General features: G+C 27.2%; 1 protein-coding gene across 3 annotated transcripts in view; it reads left to right on the top strand.

Annotated features, from left to right (window-relative positions):
- The window catches only part of LOC100569170 (WNT1-inducible-signaling pathway protein 2), a 314,202-nt gene that overhangs the window by 119,981 nt on the left and 174,351 nt on the right, over nt 1-19,870 (top strand). The gene's annotated exons all lie outside the window — the stretch shown is intronic.

The following is a 19,870-nucleotide window of genomic DNA, read 5'->3' as shown; positions in this document are numbered from 1 at the left end:
TTTTTGGTATGCGGTATTGAGACTAGGGTGAGTTGCTTTGTATAGATATCGGTACGCAAATTACTCGACCCAGTGGATACGTGGTACCTAAATCACTAAAAATATAGCTGTAGTTTACTAACCCATGTCTCCGCCAATATTGGAAAACACACTATTTCCACAGTTCCATTCACTGTTCTCGTCTACCCGACGACTCTGCCATCAACGGAGGATACTTCTTTTCAATCTATCCGCCTTCGGACCGTTTTTAAACACATTATTAGTTTCTCTTGCGTAACGTCCCAAATACTGAAATCTTCTTAGACGTCCTGGATTTCACCATATCCAACGGTACGTGAAAAAGGTTCTTTTTGGTGCATTACATTTCCTTTCCTAAACCATCGTATTCATGCAAATATAAAATACGCCTTTTTACCGGCTACGATGTATCCTTTTATCCGGAATCGTGACCCGTACTGGTCAGCCCTTTCCAAAGGTATTTTTGATAACTTTGAGATTTATTATTATTATTTCTTTTATTTATATGTTATTTTTGTCCGTGATCCTCTCTGTATATATTTTGTATTTTTATGTGCATTGGATACCTATACCACCGAAATCAATCTTATATAGTTTATTATAATATTTTGAAGGTTGCTAAAGCGGTTTGCGAGAGGTTATATTATACTGTGGATTGGATGCGCAAACATGTGTGTTAGGGGAAAATGAAAAGTCAATAACATAATATGTATAAGTACATGAAGACTGCTTGCGAAAAAGGTGAAACTTATACGCATTGTTTAAAAGCCAGACAACGTTGTTGAATGCAATCCAAAAGGCGACGAGTGTCGGATAACAATCAAAAAACGTCACCGACGATATAGTCCAAAAATTTTTTACAATCGCATACGTATACCTATACCTGGTATCCGTTTTTGAGGTTTTACGTACTCAATGAGATTTTGAAAATCTATATACAATAAAATATTAAATTGATAACATTTCGTTTTGTTTGTTTACCAATCAATAATTGTCCTCAGTACCTGTCTAGCCTATCTATCCATAAGGGCTTTATGTCGTTTTAAAGTGTGGCAATTGTCAATTTGTTTGCTTTCATCGCCGGAACAAAAGAACACAATAATAACAATATGATCGTGATCGTCTATTATTTGATAGCTTCTAACATTTATTTATTTATAACGTAACTAAGAATTATTAGTAAATCGCTATTGTTATACGATCAAACGACAAACATTAAACTACACTTTATACCTTGCAACCTGTATACCTACCCTTTATTTGCAACTTTTTTGTTATTATAATTATTTTTAATTAAAATAAACCATATTATGCAGTATTTTGCACTATAAATATAATTATAATATGAAGTCATATTATGTCCGTATTTCTATAATTTTACTCAAAAAATGATATTATAGGTACTTGTGAGCTGCAATAGCTATTGTTATAATATCATCAAGTTCTAACATAAGAGTTTTTACTTTTTAGATATTTTCTCAAAACGTTGGTAAACTCGTGTAGTTGTATCATTAATAATTTTCAAAACACTCATTATTGATCAAATTTATTCTAAAATAGGATTTTTTAAATAGGACTTGAATTTTAATAGTTAATATCACTAAAAAAAATATGTATTTTTGTTTGGATTCTTATTAAATGATTGTAGATTTGGTGAACTGTGAATATATTTGTTAGGTATAAAGTTAGGTTTTTGTTTCTTTCTGTATACATTTTTTTGTATGTACAAGTTTCATAATATGATAATAGTAGCTAATGATAGGATATTGAGTCTAGTTTGTACCTTGACGTAAATCATATTATTTGTAAGTTATTATTTATTACCTAAACTCAGTGCCCTATTAATGTCTAAAATTTACTCTCGTTAATTATGCAATACAAGTCACAGAATATAAAAACTGTGGAAAAGTTGTAAATTCGGTAATTAAACCATGGCGATATTTTCTTTTATAATATTGTTTTGTATACTCCTATAATTATAGTTATAAGTACACATTCGTATCATTATAACTTTCTATGTGGACGCATTTTACCAACGACTAATTGTTTAACATATTATTATTGCACTTTACAACTATTTAATTATTCGACATTAATAATTACGTATATATTTTGTCAAAACTTTATTGGCTTATTCATTAAAAATAAAAATAAACGCGTGTATTTACTTATATAATACGTACGAGACTAATTATTAAAAAAAAATAGCATTATAATACGGTAACGATATTTGTTTCATAAATCTGTTGATGAATATTCACCGTATTATTCAACTTGAATAAAAAAAAAATTTAACATAAAATATCATCTTATATACGTATACATATATAATTTAACAGGAGTAGTAAAACAAGAAGATACGTAGAGATAGTAATGATGTTTACTCTGTCTAAAAGCTACGCTTAAGGTTTTTTTGTTTATTTTTAACACCAACACGAGTCTATCGTATAAAAGGTTACGCAAACCATTTTCTTTTTTTTTAAATGTTATAATTTAAATTTAAAAAAAACACACCTACAGTTTTTTTTTTAAATATTATATTATATTGTATTGTTAGTTAACGTTCTCAAGTTTAAAGTTGTATTATTTTTTTTTTTCATAAATTGAAAATGTATAACAAACATTTATAACTGGTAAAAATATTGTAGGTATTTTTATCATTATAAAAAAATAAAACCATACGAAAGAGCAGTATTTTATACCTTTACCTTCGTGAGAATGTAAATTTATAATTGCTAAACAATAAATTATTTTAAATATTAGTTAGGTAATGGGTACTAGGTAATTCGATACAACACACGATTTTGACACATTGAAGAATACTGAATCTGTTACTATTAAATGTCAAATAGTTTAATTTTAATTATTTAAAAACTATTTATATTTCAAACCTGTTTAAATTCAATAACATTTTTTTCATTTTGCAAAAATAAGCAACTTTTAACTATTATTATTATATTTTGCTATATCATTAATTAAACTTTTGTATTTTTATCTAATAAATGTTGAATTCTTTTGTTATGAATATAATACAGTGGAAAATATTTTATGTACATTTTCATCAAAAAAGAATAATTCGTAACTTTATTTATTATTACAGTTATATTTTATGCGGTAAAATGACATTTTTTTCGATATCACAGCACGTCACACAATATAAACAGCCAATAACTTGGTTGACATAATTATGAGTCATAACTCATATTTTTATACATATTAATCTCTTTAAAGTTAATAAATAATTAATTTAATAGAATTCATAATATAGGGTGTTTCACCAATCATGCACACCCACATTTTATCATTTAATAATGCATTTATTCAAATTTAATCTTTTTTTAATTTTGAAATGTAGGTTTTAATTAAGGATAATATTTTCAAATTCTTGAATATTTTTCGTACTACGTATAGAGTGCCTTGCGGAAATACAAAACTTCTGTTCTTCAATGAACATCAAGAATTTTAAATTATGGTCTTTAAAAGGACGTCATAACCGCAAGTGTTGTCTCCGTCTTTCAAATGTAAAACTGCATTATTGAAAAATAAAAAGGGTTTAGAATGCTTGGTAAATCAATTTGTATATAAATAATGTACCTAGGTACTAACAATTAATTCAAAACTTTTTATTGTGTACAAAACTTTCAGTTTAACAAAAATTGATTACAACTAGTTGAAAATATATCATAAATTAGGTTTAAAAAATAACATTTGATTATTATGTAGAGTGAATCAACTTGTATATAGATAATGTACCTACTAACAATTAATTGTAAAATAATAAAAATACATTGTTGTAATTTTGATATTTTCAAAAATATTGAAACAATCTTTAACATAACTAAATTATTAAACTTGTTATCATTTTTTATAATTGCATTTTTAACAATAAAGTGACTATAATATTATAATTCATTTATAGTAAGTAAAATCAAAATTGTTCACACAAAAAACTTTCTTATAAAAAAAAGTGTCATGCACCCTGTTTAAATAAATACAATACAAAAAAAAATAAAACAACTTTTTGATAGATTGTTAGAACTTAGAAACAATTTTTACTATTATTTTTATTATTATATTATATAGCCTCATCTGATAATGTATACATGTTTGAAAAACATGTATGGACCATTTGTTTTATTAAAATAAAACATATTTAAATAGGAAATAACCTAACTAAAAATAAACATATTATAATACAATATTGCATTTATAGTAGGTAGTTAATAGGCATAGTACATTATCCATTAAATTAGGTTTAAGAAATATTATAACAATTAAATGTTTGGTGAATAAATTCAACACCAATTTCTTTCAATCAGTTTTAATTTTATGTCCTAAATAACTGTTTAGTCTAAAAAGAATTCAACTAAGAGTATCGATTCATTATGATGAAGTGTCGTGAATGTTGACGAGAATATTTTTTAATCGGAAACAGACAAAAGTTAGTATTTTTTTTTAAGATTAAATGTATTATTGTATTATTGTAGAAGTGCATGTTCGGAACAATGACAATTTGATATCAAAGTTCATAATGCAACAAAACCGAAATAATAATAACAATATTCATATAACCTCTAAAACCTCTTCGAAAAGTTTAATATTCATTATAATAATGGTTCTACATATTAATTAATTCTGTTTCGCATTGTACCTTACTACCTTCATATACTTTTGTAGACACATTTTTGTGACTATGTATAGACCGTGGGGGATATGTGCCCACGGCTTTATATAAAACAAAACAAGAAAAAAACAAAACGAAATAAAAATAAAAAGCCAAACACGATAGAATGTAAAGAAAATAAATGATATCCCTCTCGCGACTTCCACCACGGTCTCGGGCTAATGAAGGGTGTAATAATTTTTTTCTATCCGAAAGTGAAACACTGTGACTTTTTAGAGCTTGCAGCTTCCCGAACTTGCAAAAACTTTGTCAATTTCTCGGCGTATTTCATCGAACCCCACGATACGGGTTTATGTTATGTCGGCGAGCTTATACCACGATGGTGTACTTATAACTATATATACTATGATAACCCACCATCGCTGTTTATGCGTGCGCAAATCGATTTCTCACGATCTGCCGTGAAAGTGCCGATGACTTTCTTTAGGACTGCATAAATGTGTATCTGTACCACACTTATATAATATATTATATCATATGATGCACCCTGCGTGTGTGAGCGAAATTAAAGTTTGAACCCCGGGTAATAATATTTCCGGACGACGAGGATTTTGGGCTAACGACTTTTGAGCAGCCGCAGTATAATAAGTTCAAGTAGAAAGTTTCACACACCATCCGAGATTTTACTGAGGGACTTACCGTCATCGGTGAATTTACTGAGTGTGTATAATATTACCTAGCGCGTGGCGTCCGCGGACTTCCGGCCGCAAACGCTCGTCGAGTTTGCAGTTTTTCCGGTTTCGGGTTTTTATTTCCACTCCCGACCTTAATAATAATATTATTATAATTGGTGACGCGTAGTTTGCCGCACTCCCGCCGCACTATCCTTTTGAAGGTCTGGCCCGACCCAAGTCGGCATACTCAAAGCGTACACATTGTATTCTTCGATCCGGTAACTTACTGAAAAGCGCGTTTTATTTTGTGTTGCAGATATACCCAGTGTTTATGCAAATTTATGAAAATGTAATTAATTTTATTAATTAAAGGGCTCGTCGCTATTAATGTCGGACGGAATTAAAAAATATATTACTGGCTCTCCATCTTCTTTTTAGGGCATCATTATTAAGTGTATAAGCAATATTGTTCTCGAGTTACTTTAACTCTCCGTCCACTGAACGTTTTTGTTAACTCTTTTCGTCAAACTAGTTTGAACTTTTTAAAATGCTAAAAATTATTGTTCATGCATTTAATATTATGAAATATATCTAGGATCTGATTATTATTTGTAATTGTATTAGTTAACTCGACCTGAATTTTATATTATTGATGCAACCTATACATTAAAATTATATCGTAACGCATAAACTATGACTATACAGTTAAATAATTATTAGATGTGTATGTTAAGAGTTTTTTAATTATGTACTTATTAAATAAGAAGATTCAATGATAACGATAATAATAATAAACGTACCTGGTATACCAATAATATTGTGATGGGCCAGAATAAAACGAATAAAACGTGTTAATTTATTTATTTATTTATTTTCTTCGTGCTATAACTTTTCTATGTCTTAAGTATAATTTATTATAATTATCTAGGCACAGTGAAAAAACTTTGTTAAGTGGAACATAATGTTACCTATAGGTACCTTCCATCAACTGAGATGCGCCTAAAGAAAACTTTTTCCTTCATTCTTTCATAAAGCTTAAAAATATAATATATTCAAACTTTTAAAATATATTAATTTTGATAACGTCCGAAAAAAAATTATGGTTTTTGTATCGATATTGTATTGTAGCTTAAAATATACCATATGCAATCATAATCTGTAATCACGTATGTGTTTAGATGGTAATGATATAATAATATTATAAATGCATTCTAATTTCCAACAATATAAAAGCAACATTTATGTGATGCAGACATCTTTGGTATTTTATCATTTATCATTTTATTGTATACATTAGATGGTTTTCACCAAAAATAAATAATGAAAAAAATATAACTAGAAGTCTAAAACACATTTTAAAATGAGTCTAGATTATACAAAAACAAAAAAAGGTACTATTAAATATATTTGTTATATTTTTACAAAAATTTCATCTCACTGCTTTAGGTTTATTAATTTTAGTATTATATATTCTTACTTACATTTTTTTTTAAATATTCAATAATTACCTAATAGCAGAATAATGTTTAATGATATTTTTATTATAGTTTAGGTTTACACGTATAATATCAGATGAGAAATAAAAAACAAATAAAAATGTTGATATTTATTAGTGTACTACAACCTAACCTTCCTATATTAAATATTTTTAAATATTCTTTAAAAATTATTAATTTATATTTTTATTTTTATTAAATATAACCTTAAGATATGATCGTAGCCATTGGAAGATATATATTTTTTTTAGATTTATATTGAAATATTACATAATAATAAAATATTTATATTACGACAAATTTAGAAAATGTAATAATATGAGTTTAAACTTCAGAACAATATTTGTCTGATAATATTATATTAAATTATTAACTTACTGTTTCAGTATTTAACTTAATGCATTGTAAGTAGAACTGAATAATAGATTAATTATCATCTTTCAAATGTGTATAATATATTGTGTCTTATACATAAATATATGTTACGAAAATTATAAAATTAAACTTTAAGCTTCAGGAGAACTATTATTATTAGTAGTATTAACAATTAATAACTCTTGGACATCTATAATATTCTATATATCGGAATCCATCGATCGCTCAAATTAATAATTAACCTTATAAATTGTTAATAATTTAAATGATGTTCAGAGTGAAAAATTATATAGAACAATCAAAATTATGTTTACACTTAAAATTGTTATGGATACAATTACTTACATAGATATGAGTTAAGTCATCAATTCGAGATCGAAATTCCATTATTGTTATTATAATATGCCTTAAGCATTGTCACAATGGGTACTTGCCAAAATGGTCCAATTGTCATACCTAAAACTGCAGTATTATGCAAACATCATAAATACAATATGGTTTTGTGTGAGATTATATTACCTACTGGCAGATAAAAATGTTTTTGATTTTCTAGTCACCGATCATGAAAATGATTCGATTATTATAATAGCCATTTGAATTAATGTGTTTTTTTTTTTAAATTTCTTTAAATATTAAATATATTTTAACAGCACGGAAACTATTGTTTGTACAAATATAACTATACAATCGTGATTAGCATGTGAGATAAACGCAAACGTTAAAATGAGTATTTTCTTATTACTTACTACAAAGATGATGTGAAATGGGACTATTAACACAGGCATACAATTGTATTATTCAAATGGGCAATTTTAAGGAAGTCATTGTCGTACCTATATAACATTTCTTATTATATAATTAAACAAAGGACATAATTATTATCGTGTCTGTAGCTGAGACAAACTGAAAGTATATAGGCCGTTTAAAGATAAAATACTTTGATTATAACAAACTAAAATCACGAGGGTTGAGGGTTCTATATATATTATATAAAACACGTATTTTTTGTCCTGTTGACCTCGTTGTAACTAGACCAAGGATATTTTTTTATCATCATTATATTTTACTTTTATGGATAGCTTGTAGCATAAAAGTTTATGGAAAAAATTTTTCAATCATAATATGGACAATGTCAACATTTAAAACACCCACCAAATATTTAAATATTTAAACGATATTTATTATTACGATGTACAATGATATACTGGAAATTGCATGAACATAACTTAAAATATTTGTATACCCATTTTCTTTAATGAGAAATCTTGATTTTAATCTGTAAAATAATGATAGCAACGTTTTTGACGAAAAATACGCCGTTTACATAAATAGTGATCTTAGTAATTTTAATTTAAAAAATAAACTTATATGATATATTGTTTAGTAATAATTAAAATATATACATTATTAGGGTAGTTAGTATATTATTTCACTATATAATATGTAAACTATTCTCTTTAGATTAATATCCAATTAAAGTTATAAAACTCAAGTGAATACTATTATATTTTCACTACATGATAAATGTATTTTTTTCATCAAACCGATATAATCGTATACAAAATAAACAGTATGTTTTAGTAAAACACGCACAACAGATTAACGTAGGTATGGAGAATTGTAAAGAATACGTTATAGTTTATAATTTTCTTGAGTTATTTTAACACTCGGGTAGATGAGTACAAGCACCTATATGGCACAAAACGTAAGTTCCATTAAAACTGTTATTCATCAAATGGACTCTTTTGTTATTACAGTTTTTCCTTTCAATTATTTTTATCATGTATTTCAATAATGTCTACAGCTGCAAAGAATATAGTCATACGAATGATATATAATATATAAACACATTATACAACCCGCTAAGCCTGTAGATAATGTACTGTGTTTCAATGCTTCTGATATTTGAAAAAATCTTTTGGCACGCCGAATATCTGTAATAGAATGCCATTTAAAAACCAAAGACGATTACATTATATTGTGTTTAGCATCATAATTTATAAAAACCAGTGTAATAAATTCTAAGTTTATGTTAATTTATTTTACAGTTCATAAAAGTATTTAATGACACTTAAAAGCTCCAAAGTCGTATTCATAAAATATTAGATAGGATATTTATTTAATTATTAAAATGTTTAGTGTGTGGCTATTGTGCAATATTTATAAATAATGATTTCAAATACATTTAACAATAATAATAAATTGCTGTTACTTGTTGAGCACTTGAGCACTTGAGCATGTTACGAAAATGAATTGATATCGTGTCCGGGGGTTGGGTATAATATGTTTCATAAAATTTGACGTATAGCCTTCAAAAATATAATATTTTGTATTTGATATTGTATAATATCTTATATTATTACGTAATTTATATAGGAATATTTTTTAAAAATAAACTCCAAATAACTTTACAGCCAGTAGCCATGCATAAAATATGATATTTTATACTTTTTCAAATCTTCTCTAACGACAACATAATATCAAGTTTTTAATTTCAAGTAAAGGTGAAAAGTAATGCCAAGAATGGAAAATGTATAAATATTTGATAAGCTTCTTATCCATAATATACATCATGTCTTAACATTAATTTTTATTTGATATGGTATCGATACAAAACATTCAGTGATTTATCATTCAATAGTAGTAGTGTTTAAAATTGTAAAACACACGTGGCTTAAAAATGTTGTTACAAAACAATGATATTGAGTTTGATTTCCAAAATTAACGAAAACTAGATAAATTTCTAAGCAGTTGATACAGTTTACAAATGATTTATTATTGAGTGTATAAAACTGTAACTTGGTGGTGAACACAAAATATTATGAACTTTAAACGTTTGGAAATAATAATTAATAAGATTAATGAAGTTGTAAAGCACATACAAAATGACAGTTTCTGGTTTTAATTCATGTAGGTACTGTAATTGTTTCTGATTCTGACAAGTGACAATTATTATTGTTATGTTCGGGCAGATATTTATCGATATAAATATTTATAAATAATTGTAATAAATTGACTCGAGAATGCAAGACTAAATTAAAATTTTTTTATTACATGGTTGTAGTTAGTTGCAGTAGTTTATAAAATAAATAAAAGTCAACGTGTATAAATGGGGGTAGGTACGCAATTTATTTTTAAACGAATTACCGACATCAAATATGTATTATTTACAACAAAAGCTGGTCAAATAAGAAAGCCCTGTTGGAAAGCTGAAAACTTTTACCAAACACGATCCACAAACTTCTAGTTGTGATTAATTTCGTTTAAAAATTACTATAATATGTCAAACACAATAATAAAAAACATAGTTTCAAGTAACCCTTAAATCTGTCTCAATTTATTTCATTTTTTTTTTTTTTTATTATTAAATTTATTAGTTATACGAGTTTTATATAATAAATGGATTTTGGTGATGAAAAATTATTTCCTCTATAAATATACTTAGATATTTCTGATAGTATATTATATAGGTATATCATGGCTACGAATTTTGAATGTAAAAATATTTATTTTTCCCTTTTATTGATTAAATTTAAAAATAATATTACATTCTTAAATATTATTATAGTTTAATGATATTAATAACGGGAAATTATGTTCAGAAATAATGAGTTATAATTTAAATAATAGTAAATCGTTGGTGGTTTCCATAAATGGACTTCTATAATAATGACAATAATAATGAATACTGTTAATGGCCATTTGTTATGATCTAATCTCGTGTTTGTCTGATATCTAATCAAGGAAGTCAACGATTCATAAAATAATATTGTATCTAAAACAGGTGTCTGATATTGTTCTAACATTGGTATAAATAATAAACAATTATTTAGTATGTATAATTAAATACGTGGACATAATCTATTACAAAGCGCCACTTCAACCATGGAGACCTCTGACTTCTGGAAAATATTGATAAATGTTTAATAAGAATAATATCGTTTATACCTATACCGGCTACCTGTACCCTTACAGGTAGGTATGTTATAAGTTACCTATAGAAAGCAATATATTAAAAAGAAAAAGTAATAAAAAGAAAAAGAGAGAAACAATAAATAATAATAAATATATATTATATTTTATATTATGTATATTGTATATCATAGTATATACGTATATTACACATTATATGCGTAGAAACATGGTATATAAACGACACGGGGGCTTTACGATGGGGTTCGAAATTATTGTTATCTCTTGGCGTTTGGATGGTGAGGGAGAAATCGTTAGTGGCGTGGCGACGACGAGGCCGTTATACGAGAAAACAAACAGAGAGCACCCGCAGCGCGAGAAATAATCTTTGGGTACACTACCTGGGCCGTTGCCTTTTATTTTTATCGCTTTACACATTTTATATAATAATATTGTGTGTGTGTGTGTGTGTGTGTGTGTGTGTGTGTGTGTGTGTGTGTGTAATACTCACGCGAAATGGGATATCGGAGAGACTGTTTGGAAAAAAGACGAATTCGATCAAAGTCTAGAAAATAGTTGACCGATCGTAACGACCGCTGACTTCGCCTATAAAATCAAGAACTGTTTGGATATGGCATGGTAGGTATAATATGACGTGTATGGGACCCCCAGGACCTTTCGGGGGTGAGCTGTTTTGACGCGAAGCGGTGGGTGGAGCCTTTCTGCTGTAAACCAATTTTAATGTGAAAATAACATCATACAAATTAAAGCTAGTACCTACTATAAAATATATTATACCCAATAAAAATTATTATTTAAAATAATATAATGATATCAACGAAAAGGATTTAATTTGGGACCTCAATAATTAGTTTAATTAGAAACAATGTCTCATAAGTTATTTTTAAGTCAAAACGCCTAAATATTTTCTTGTCTTTTTTATACTCCGTGGAACCATATTATGTATGTATTATTTAAATGATTTTATTATTAATACAAGATCGTTTAGTGTACGTAGGTACATATAGGCTTTAGATTCATTTTTATTTCAGAAAAACCAAAACTATATTCCCCATTAATATATTATATTCTATACTTACAGCGTCGAAAAAATACAAAAGAAAACCATTGTTCATTAATACATCTCGCTCTCGTACAGATACCTAACATATAGTAATTTTCGTTATAATTGTTTACAAAATGTGTTAAGTTTTATTAATATACGATATTGTATATAATAAATAAATATATAATATACGAGTATGATACATTGATACCCCATTAAAAAAAAAAAAAAACGATTTTCCCGGAAATATTTACTTTTATCATGCATCAATATTATTTTCTCATCGGAAAAAAACCCACGTGGAAGACGGAAACGTGCACGGCGTTCTCAGCAAATCCGTTGCAAATACGTAGAGTGGCACACTTATTATTTCTTAAGACTTACATCGCTCCGTCTCAGACACTGCATCCGGCTTTGGATCATGTCTGAGACTTACAACGTCGTATTTTTTTTTCCCAATACCATACGACGAATTGATCTGTTTGCTTTTCTTATATTATAATATATTATAGTTGTTGTCGGTGACAAATCAATATTCTACGGTGCGAGTTTTCTTAGTACGTTGTAGGTGTATTGCATACGACGGTACATACAATGTAGGTCCTATATGCATATTATTTCGTTACATATTTAGCAGTTATAACCGTGGGAAAAAAATTGATTTTGTAGCGTTTGGGGAGGTGCAGTCGACATGTTGAAAATCGGATTACAAACGTGTAGAAATAGAATACAAATCTTTGATAGAGTTTTTTTGGATTTTTGAGTATTGTGGTGTTATAATATTATTATAAATGTATAACCTACCTACATCATGCCATCATATTATCCAATACTGCGGTGGTCTTTAGATCATGTCTGAAGATGCACATTCAACATCCTTTTTTTTCCTTAAATTGCATTCGTACGGTATCCATGCCTATTATTTCATTGTTTTAAACGTATTTTGACGTATGGTATTAAATCTATCTATCTGACCAAAACTATAAATGGATTCAAATGATTTTCCCGATTATCGCGGGCCGAGTAAAACATTTTGGCACAACAATACAATAAAACATAACAGCTAAATACCTACCTCTGAACGGAAAATCACTGCAGTGATTTCAAAATATATTATCATTATGCGAGTATTAAAACTTAATCCTTCGGATGATTATTTAGGTATATCAAATTATTAGTCTCGAGTTTATTAAATGCAAACTACATGGGATATTATATTGAAATTTGAAGCCCAATCTTTGTATTTATCGTGAAAACGATTCACTGCCATAATTTTTAAATAGCCATAGGTATATTATTGTTATTTTCTAAGGAATAAAAAAAAATATTCAAAATCAAGTAAAATGAATTACAGCGAATGCATTCTAAATTACAAGGAATACCTATCCGTCTTAACACATTTTTTAAATTTTTTATGCATTTATAATTTTTTTTTTATTTAAAACCAAAATCATATTTATAAAATATATAATCAAACGAAACGTCATCGCCTCAATTTATATCTTTCAAATGACATGTAGATCTGTCTATGCACAAAAAAATGTGAATCATAAATATTAAATATTTCAACACTAATTTCCGAATAATTGGTTTTCGCGTCTCAAAAATACGTTGTGCATAAGAAACATACAATATTACTTTGTTGCATCGTAAAATCGTTTACTTCCTATAATATATAGGATTAAATGAATAATAATATAATAAATAAGCAATAGTAGGTACCAACCTAAATTAAATGATTTCTATAATAGTTATACTATAGTATTATGTACTGCATATATCAAAATTATTGGTTATTTAGATACAAACTATTAATTTATAAAACATTGAGATTTTTATGATGAAAAAAAAATATTTTTTCCAATATCGATACAAATACACGCTGTGGATAGACTGAATGTAAATCGATTAGTTATATAATATGGGCTCATTTACTATCAATGATTTGAGATTTCAATATTATAACCACCGTCTCAGTGTCATTCTTAATACAATATATTATACATATCTAATATACATTTAGTAGATTAAATAAACAATAAACATATTACAAAGGAGTTTATTATAGTTTTATTGCAGATATCGCGAAGGTTCATATAGATAAGACATTAAAAACTAATCACGCTCGAAACTGTACAAAAAGTTAAACTATAATTTAATATAATGCTAGTTGAGTGGTAAAATTTGGTTTTTATCGATTTAATGTGTCGAAACTAACGTGTTTTATGCAATATATTATTATTTAAATCATTGATCATCATTAATCACATTATAAACCTTATAAAACAAACTGTAAGGATTCTTAGTTAACTGTGAGTCTATGAAAAAATGTTATCATCGAAGATTTACAAAAAATATATTGGAGTACCGGGCACTAAAAAAGAAATCCTATTATTTTTTTTTCCAACATTGATACTATGAAATGAAAAACGTTTAATTTATCAGTACCTATATCGGATGTTAAAAACATAGGGTAGCTGGTATATCATTGGTACTCATTGAAATTCAAATAGTAACTATAGACATTAAATTTGACTTAATCCAATAGTGGGCTATATTTACTGAAAATACCGTTTAATGGCTGCTACGTTGTTTTATTACGTTACGGAAACGTGCAGTGATCATCATCGGTTTATTTATCGGCGTTCGATTCGTTCTTAATGGAGGAAGGAAGTTAACGATATAAGTTTGCAAAATATACGCTAGCCGACTTTATTAGACCTCAAAACTCGAAATCGAAACGCTATTACCGTCTTATATATATACTCAATACTGCCACGAAATGTAATCAGAATTGTATCACAACGGTGGCCACAAATTTTGCAACAACCGGCGGGCTGTTATAGTTTTCCAACTGTATCATTAAATTATTATCTCAATTGAGAATATCATGAATTAGGATTGAAATGTTGATATTATTATGGCGTGATAATTAATAACAATAATTGCGTAGGTACCTATGGAAAAATGAAAAGTTACCAGATTTTTATATGGGTATTTTCATCAGGCCTATAATATTTTGTATGTAATGTATAGGTATAAAACAAATCGATTTTTAGCAGGTAATAAACTAAAACTTGTAGCATAACTCTCTATATCAGTCTCATCAGTCGTCAGGGAGTCGTTTTAAGTTCAAAACATAAAGCACTGTGTCATTCAAGTTTTTATCGGGTCATCTGCTGTTTCATGCATTGGGACCGCCAACGGTGCGTTTAGTTATTGCATACATAAACCTGTTTTGATCGATGAACTTTTAACTTGTTCTCTTTTCGGATAATATCGCAATCAGCGACAAACGGATTCGTCAGGATACTATGTTTGAAAATATATTGCAATATACATATAGGTTATACCTATATAATATACAGTATTTTAAATTATTTTGGGACTTAATGATACGATATAATTTCAAATGATGCGACGTTTGGTCGATGTCAACGATTCATCATTCAGAAAACCCTTTGAACGTACGATTATAATTTTGGAATAGGAATATGGATTTAATCATGTGGACGTTTTATACTCGGCTACCTACAAACGTTTTGATATTGGATATTAATTTATTGCACAACTGATACAGGATAACATGGGCCTTGTGAACATGTATGCATTCGATTTAATGTCAACAGCAGCCGTCACCTGTGGACCAAAATTACTCGAATTCCAGTTGAATATACGAAATATTGTTAATCGTGAAATTCTTCTAAATCCGTCGACTCTTCCACGTGAATATTATGAACACCACAATATAATTTATACTTTTATATGTTGTGTACAATAAAGTCGTGTCGCCCTAAACTAGCGTGTCATCACTTCGTCATAATATCGCTAGTAAAGTTAATCACGGCCTTGAACGTCAATTTGAAATTATTATAATATGCTAAATATCATTAAATACAATGTAAATATAAACACTCAAAATATTAGGTATAATTAGTATTTTATTTTTAAATAGTATTTAGGTATATATAGGATATATAATATTAATTTAATATTATATAATTTGAACGATGGTCAAATATATATAACTCATTCAATACAGATTGTATTTAACGTTTGTATTACATAAAATAAATTGCATAAAATAATGTACATATGCTGGTAGATTTAAATAATATTTCAGATGAAAATACAATGTATTATTTTATATAAAAAACGTATCGACTGTAAAATGTTGACAATTTATTATTATTACTCCATTCGCCAAGGGAATATAAATGCGTTAGAACTGAAAACGGTCCGACAATATGGTTATGGTTCCTAGATATAGTTTGCCACGAAACCGTCAATCGTAGACCGGTCACATTCAGTAGATACCGTGGAGTGTGGAATGTTATTTGTTCTCAACTTTTATATGGAATAAATATTTACGATAAACGAATAATTTAAATAAAGCCCTATGTGCAGGTGGCAATGGGCTGTTCTCAATGTTCAACACTCATAAGCCAATCGTATAAGTTACAAGGGTTGTTGTACTACACCACGCAGTTCATATTATTTTAGTTTGTATATTTCAGGTCGAATTTAAGTGGATATTCGTCTACATTTATTTTAATGTTTTTACTTTCTATTCTCGGTTGCGTAACTTTTCATTCTGAGATTCTGCATCGCTATTTTCAACATAAAAAAGTTTTATAAATACAGTGTAAAATATTTTTACGTAAAATAAGTCCGATAAACTTTTACGAAGATCTTGTGGCAAAACTCAATTACACACAGATGGGGATTTGACTTTATTTAAAATGAGATAAACCATATTATAATATTATAGCTTATAGGTATATGTGTTTTATAAATGTAATACTGTCTTCAGAATTAACTTAATAATAATATTATCTTCTATATTCAACTAACAAAGGTGCCAAGATTTTGTGGAAACAATAAATATCTTTCCTAATGTCAATATCACTTAACGTCGGTATCATTTAGATAATTTAATCGAGAGCTCATCATAGGTCATATACAGGGTATCCCACCAAGATCTGACAAATGCTATCACTTTTGCTATATACAAAATATTAAAGTTTTTATTTTATATATAATTTATAGCCACTCGCGCTACACGTATAATTTACAAACAATTATTTTTATTTTTTAATACTGAAAAAAAAAATAAATTAAAAATAGATAAGTAGCCAAAAAATTAAAAATAGTCAATTTGTGAATCCGATAATAAGAACAATTATGATAGTAAAAACATTTATATAAGTCAAGTAGTTTATTTTTTAGAATTAATTTATTATTTATAAAATCTTATTAAATTATTTTGGAACGTAATAATTTTTTTTTAAAATATCATTTTTGGGAATTTTCTGACATAAGTATATATTTCTTAAATTATTTACTAATCACATAATATTAACAATTTAATACGTTTAAGTAACATATTTTTTTTTTTTTTTTTTGTTAGATCTTTCTGTTACATCTTGTATATCGGGAAAAATATTTGATTAGACTTTGCAATTCCTGCATTCTATGTTTTTTATTATAGAATTCTAAAGTGGAGTGAAAGAAATTCCATAAAAACAACGGAGAAGATTACATTTATAGAAAAATAGAAATAATCGCTAAACAAATGACCCATTGTTAATATAATTAAAAGTTAATAATATATTGAAAAGTTATAAATATTCCATTGGGTTTGTTGATTAATGATTTGTCAAAATCCATGCACACGTTTATTTTATTCAAAAATTTCAATAATTATCTGGATATTATTAAAATTAAAGATTTTAATTCCTACAATACTGCGATATCTTGTTAATTACACCAAGCAATGTGTAGTTTAGTATATACTATACATAGTATATGTATACAATGTTACTTAATATGTTTAGCAGATGAAAATTATTTGCTCGCATGATATAAAAATTAAAATAATAAATAGCACAGACGCAGTACACTATACCTACAGAGACAAACTAATGTTTGAAATTTATCTTGGTTTCCTCATTTCAGAGTAGAGTAATAACTAATAGAATATTAATTATTATTTCTATTATCTACAGCCATTACCAATACTATAGACTCCATATTTTTTTATATATTTAAACATTTCCTGCATCGTGTAATGATAGTTTTTTATATGGTGTTCATAATTGTATTTTAGTATAAATATGTTTTTGTGCTGGGTACAATTTTTTTTTTCTAACCGATTTTGCGTAACGCTTTGATTATCACCATAGAAACGAATAAAATGTAAAAATTACCGAATTCCCACGAGGTATATTAGGTATTTATAACTTATCAATACATATTTATGATTCATACATTTTCTTCAAAGTGGAAAATATCGAGTAGCGTACTACGTATATAAAATAAAAAAAATTTTATAGTTACCTACTACCTATCCAACGTAGATTAGAAGTAATTTTTAATAACTAAATGTTTAAAATAAAGAACTAAATAAAATGTTTTGTTGATAGTCGATTTAAATATTATACATATGTCTTAATAACAATATATTTTATTATTAAAGTATAAAACATTTTTATTAACAATGATTATTCATCATACAGATTATAAATTAGATTTTAGGGGTTTTTTTTTTTGAGAAAGGATAAATATTTTTGAAGTGAACAGAAAATACTCATATTTTATTATACGATACTGTTAGGTGTATAAATGTTGCATCGTATTTATTTTCTCGAAAGACGAACTTAAGAGCATCCAAACAATCTGTTCCTTTGTCAGGCTTACAACAATAATGTACGTAGTTCGCAACACATCCAAAATTAAATTTCATTTCGTCGCTGTCGTTTCAAAGTGCTTAGACATTTTAGTTGAGTGGCGGATGTTGTAATATATAATATAATAATCAGTGATGAAAAAGGTTTTTAACATTTATTGTGAAAATTTTACTAAGGGGACGGGTAGCTTTTGATCGTTTACTTTTTTTGTGAAAGTGAGAACTTCGTTAACATAGTTATTAAATACATTCTCTTTTAAATTAAATCAAATTGTTTATAAGTAGTGGTGTTAAAGCAATCAAAAATAAAATGTATTAACCAATCATGTAAATAAAATACATAACGTTTATAAATTTGAAACTTACAAATACAATAATATAGTTGTATCAATAAAATTATTGAACTATTTAGTACAATTATCTAAGTTAGGTTTACATTTATTTTATTATTTTTAATAGGAATTTAATTTGCCATTTTGGTAATCTTTCATACTCAAGATTGCCAAGAATTATAGCCATAATTCTACCTCTTATTATTGTCTTATCGTATTGCAACAAATCTATTTCCATATTATATTACCTAGGTATCGTAGAACATACAACAGGTTGAACAATACTTGTGTGTACCTACTGCAATAATTGTGGAACGTAATCTTTAAAAACACAATTGTATCACACACTGTAATACAATATAAAAAAACAATTATTACAAATTAGGCGTTTGTCGAATGAAAAAAGTTTAATAACAATTTTAAAAGCTGAACATTTAAAGAACAATTTTATTTACACGCAGACATTTTCCAGCATACTTGTTACCAGCATACCTAGTATTTAGTTTACCAAGACTGTAATAATTTGATATGAATTCACTTATCCACCAATTCTTTCCATTGGAAATAGTTTATATCCGACCTCCAACGAGTAATTCACAAAAAGTTTATATTTTTATACAATTAAATCCTCAAACTGTTTATGTTTTTTAATAATCATAATGACATTCTATAATAATAAAATAAT

The sequence above is a fragment of the Acyrthosiphon pisum genome, chromosome A2 (genome assembly GCF_005508785.2).
Source record: "Acyrthosiphon pisum isolate AL4f chromosome A2, pea_aphid_22Mar2018_4r6ur, whole genome shotgun sequence".
Classification (NCBI taxonomy): Eukaryota; Metazoa; Arthropoda; class Insecta; order Hemiptera; family Aphididae; genus Acyrthosiphon; species Acyrthosiphon pisum.
The sequence above is the reverse complement of the archived record's forward strand: the minus strand, read 5'-3'. Positions and strand labels throughout refer to the sequence as shown.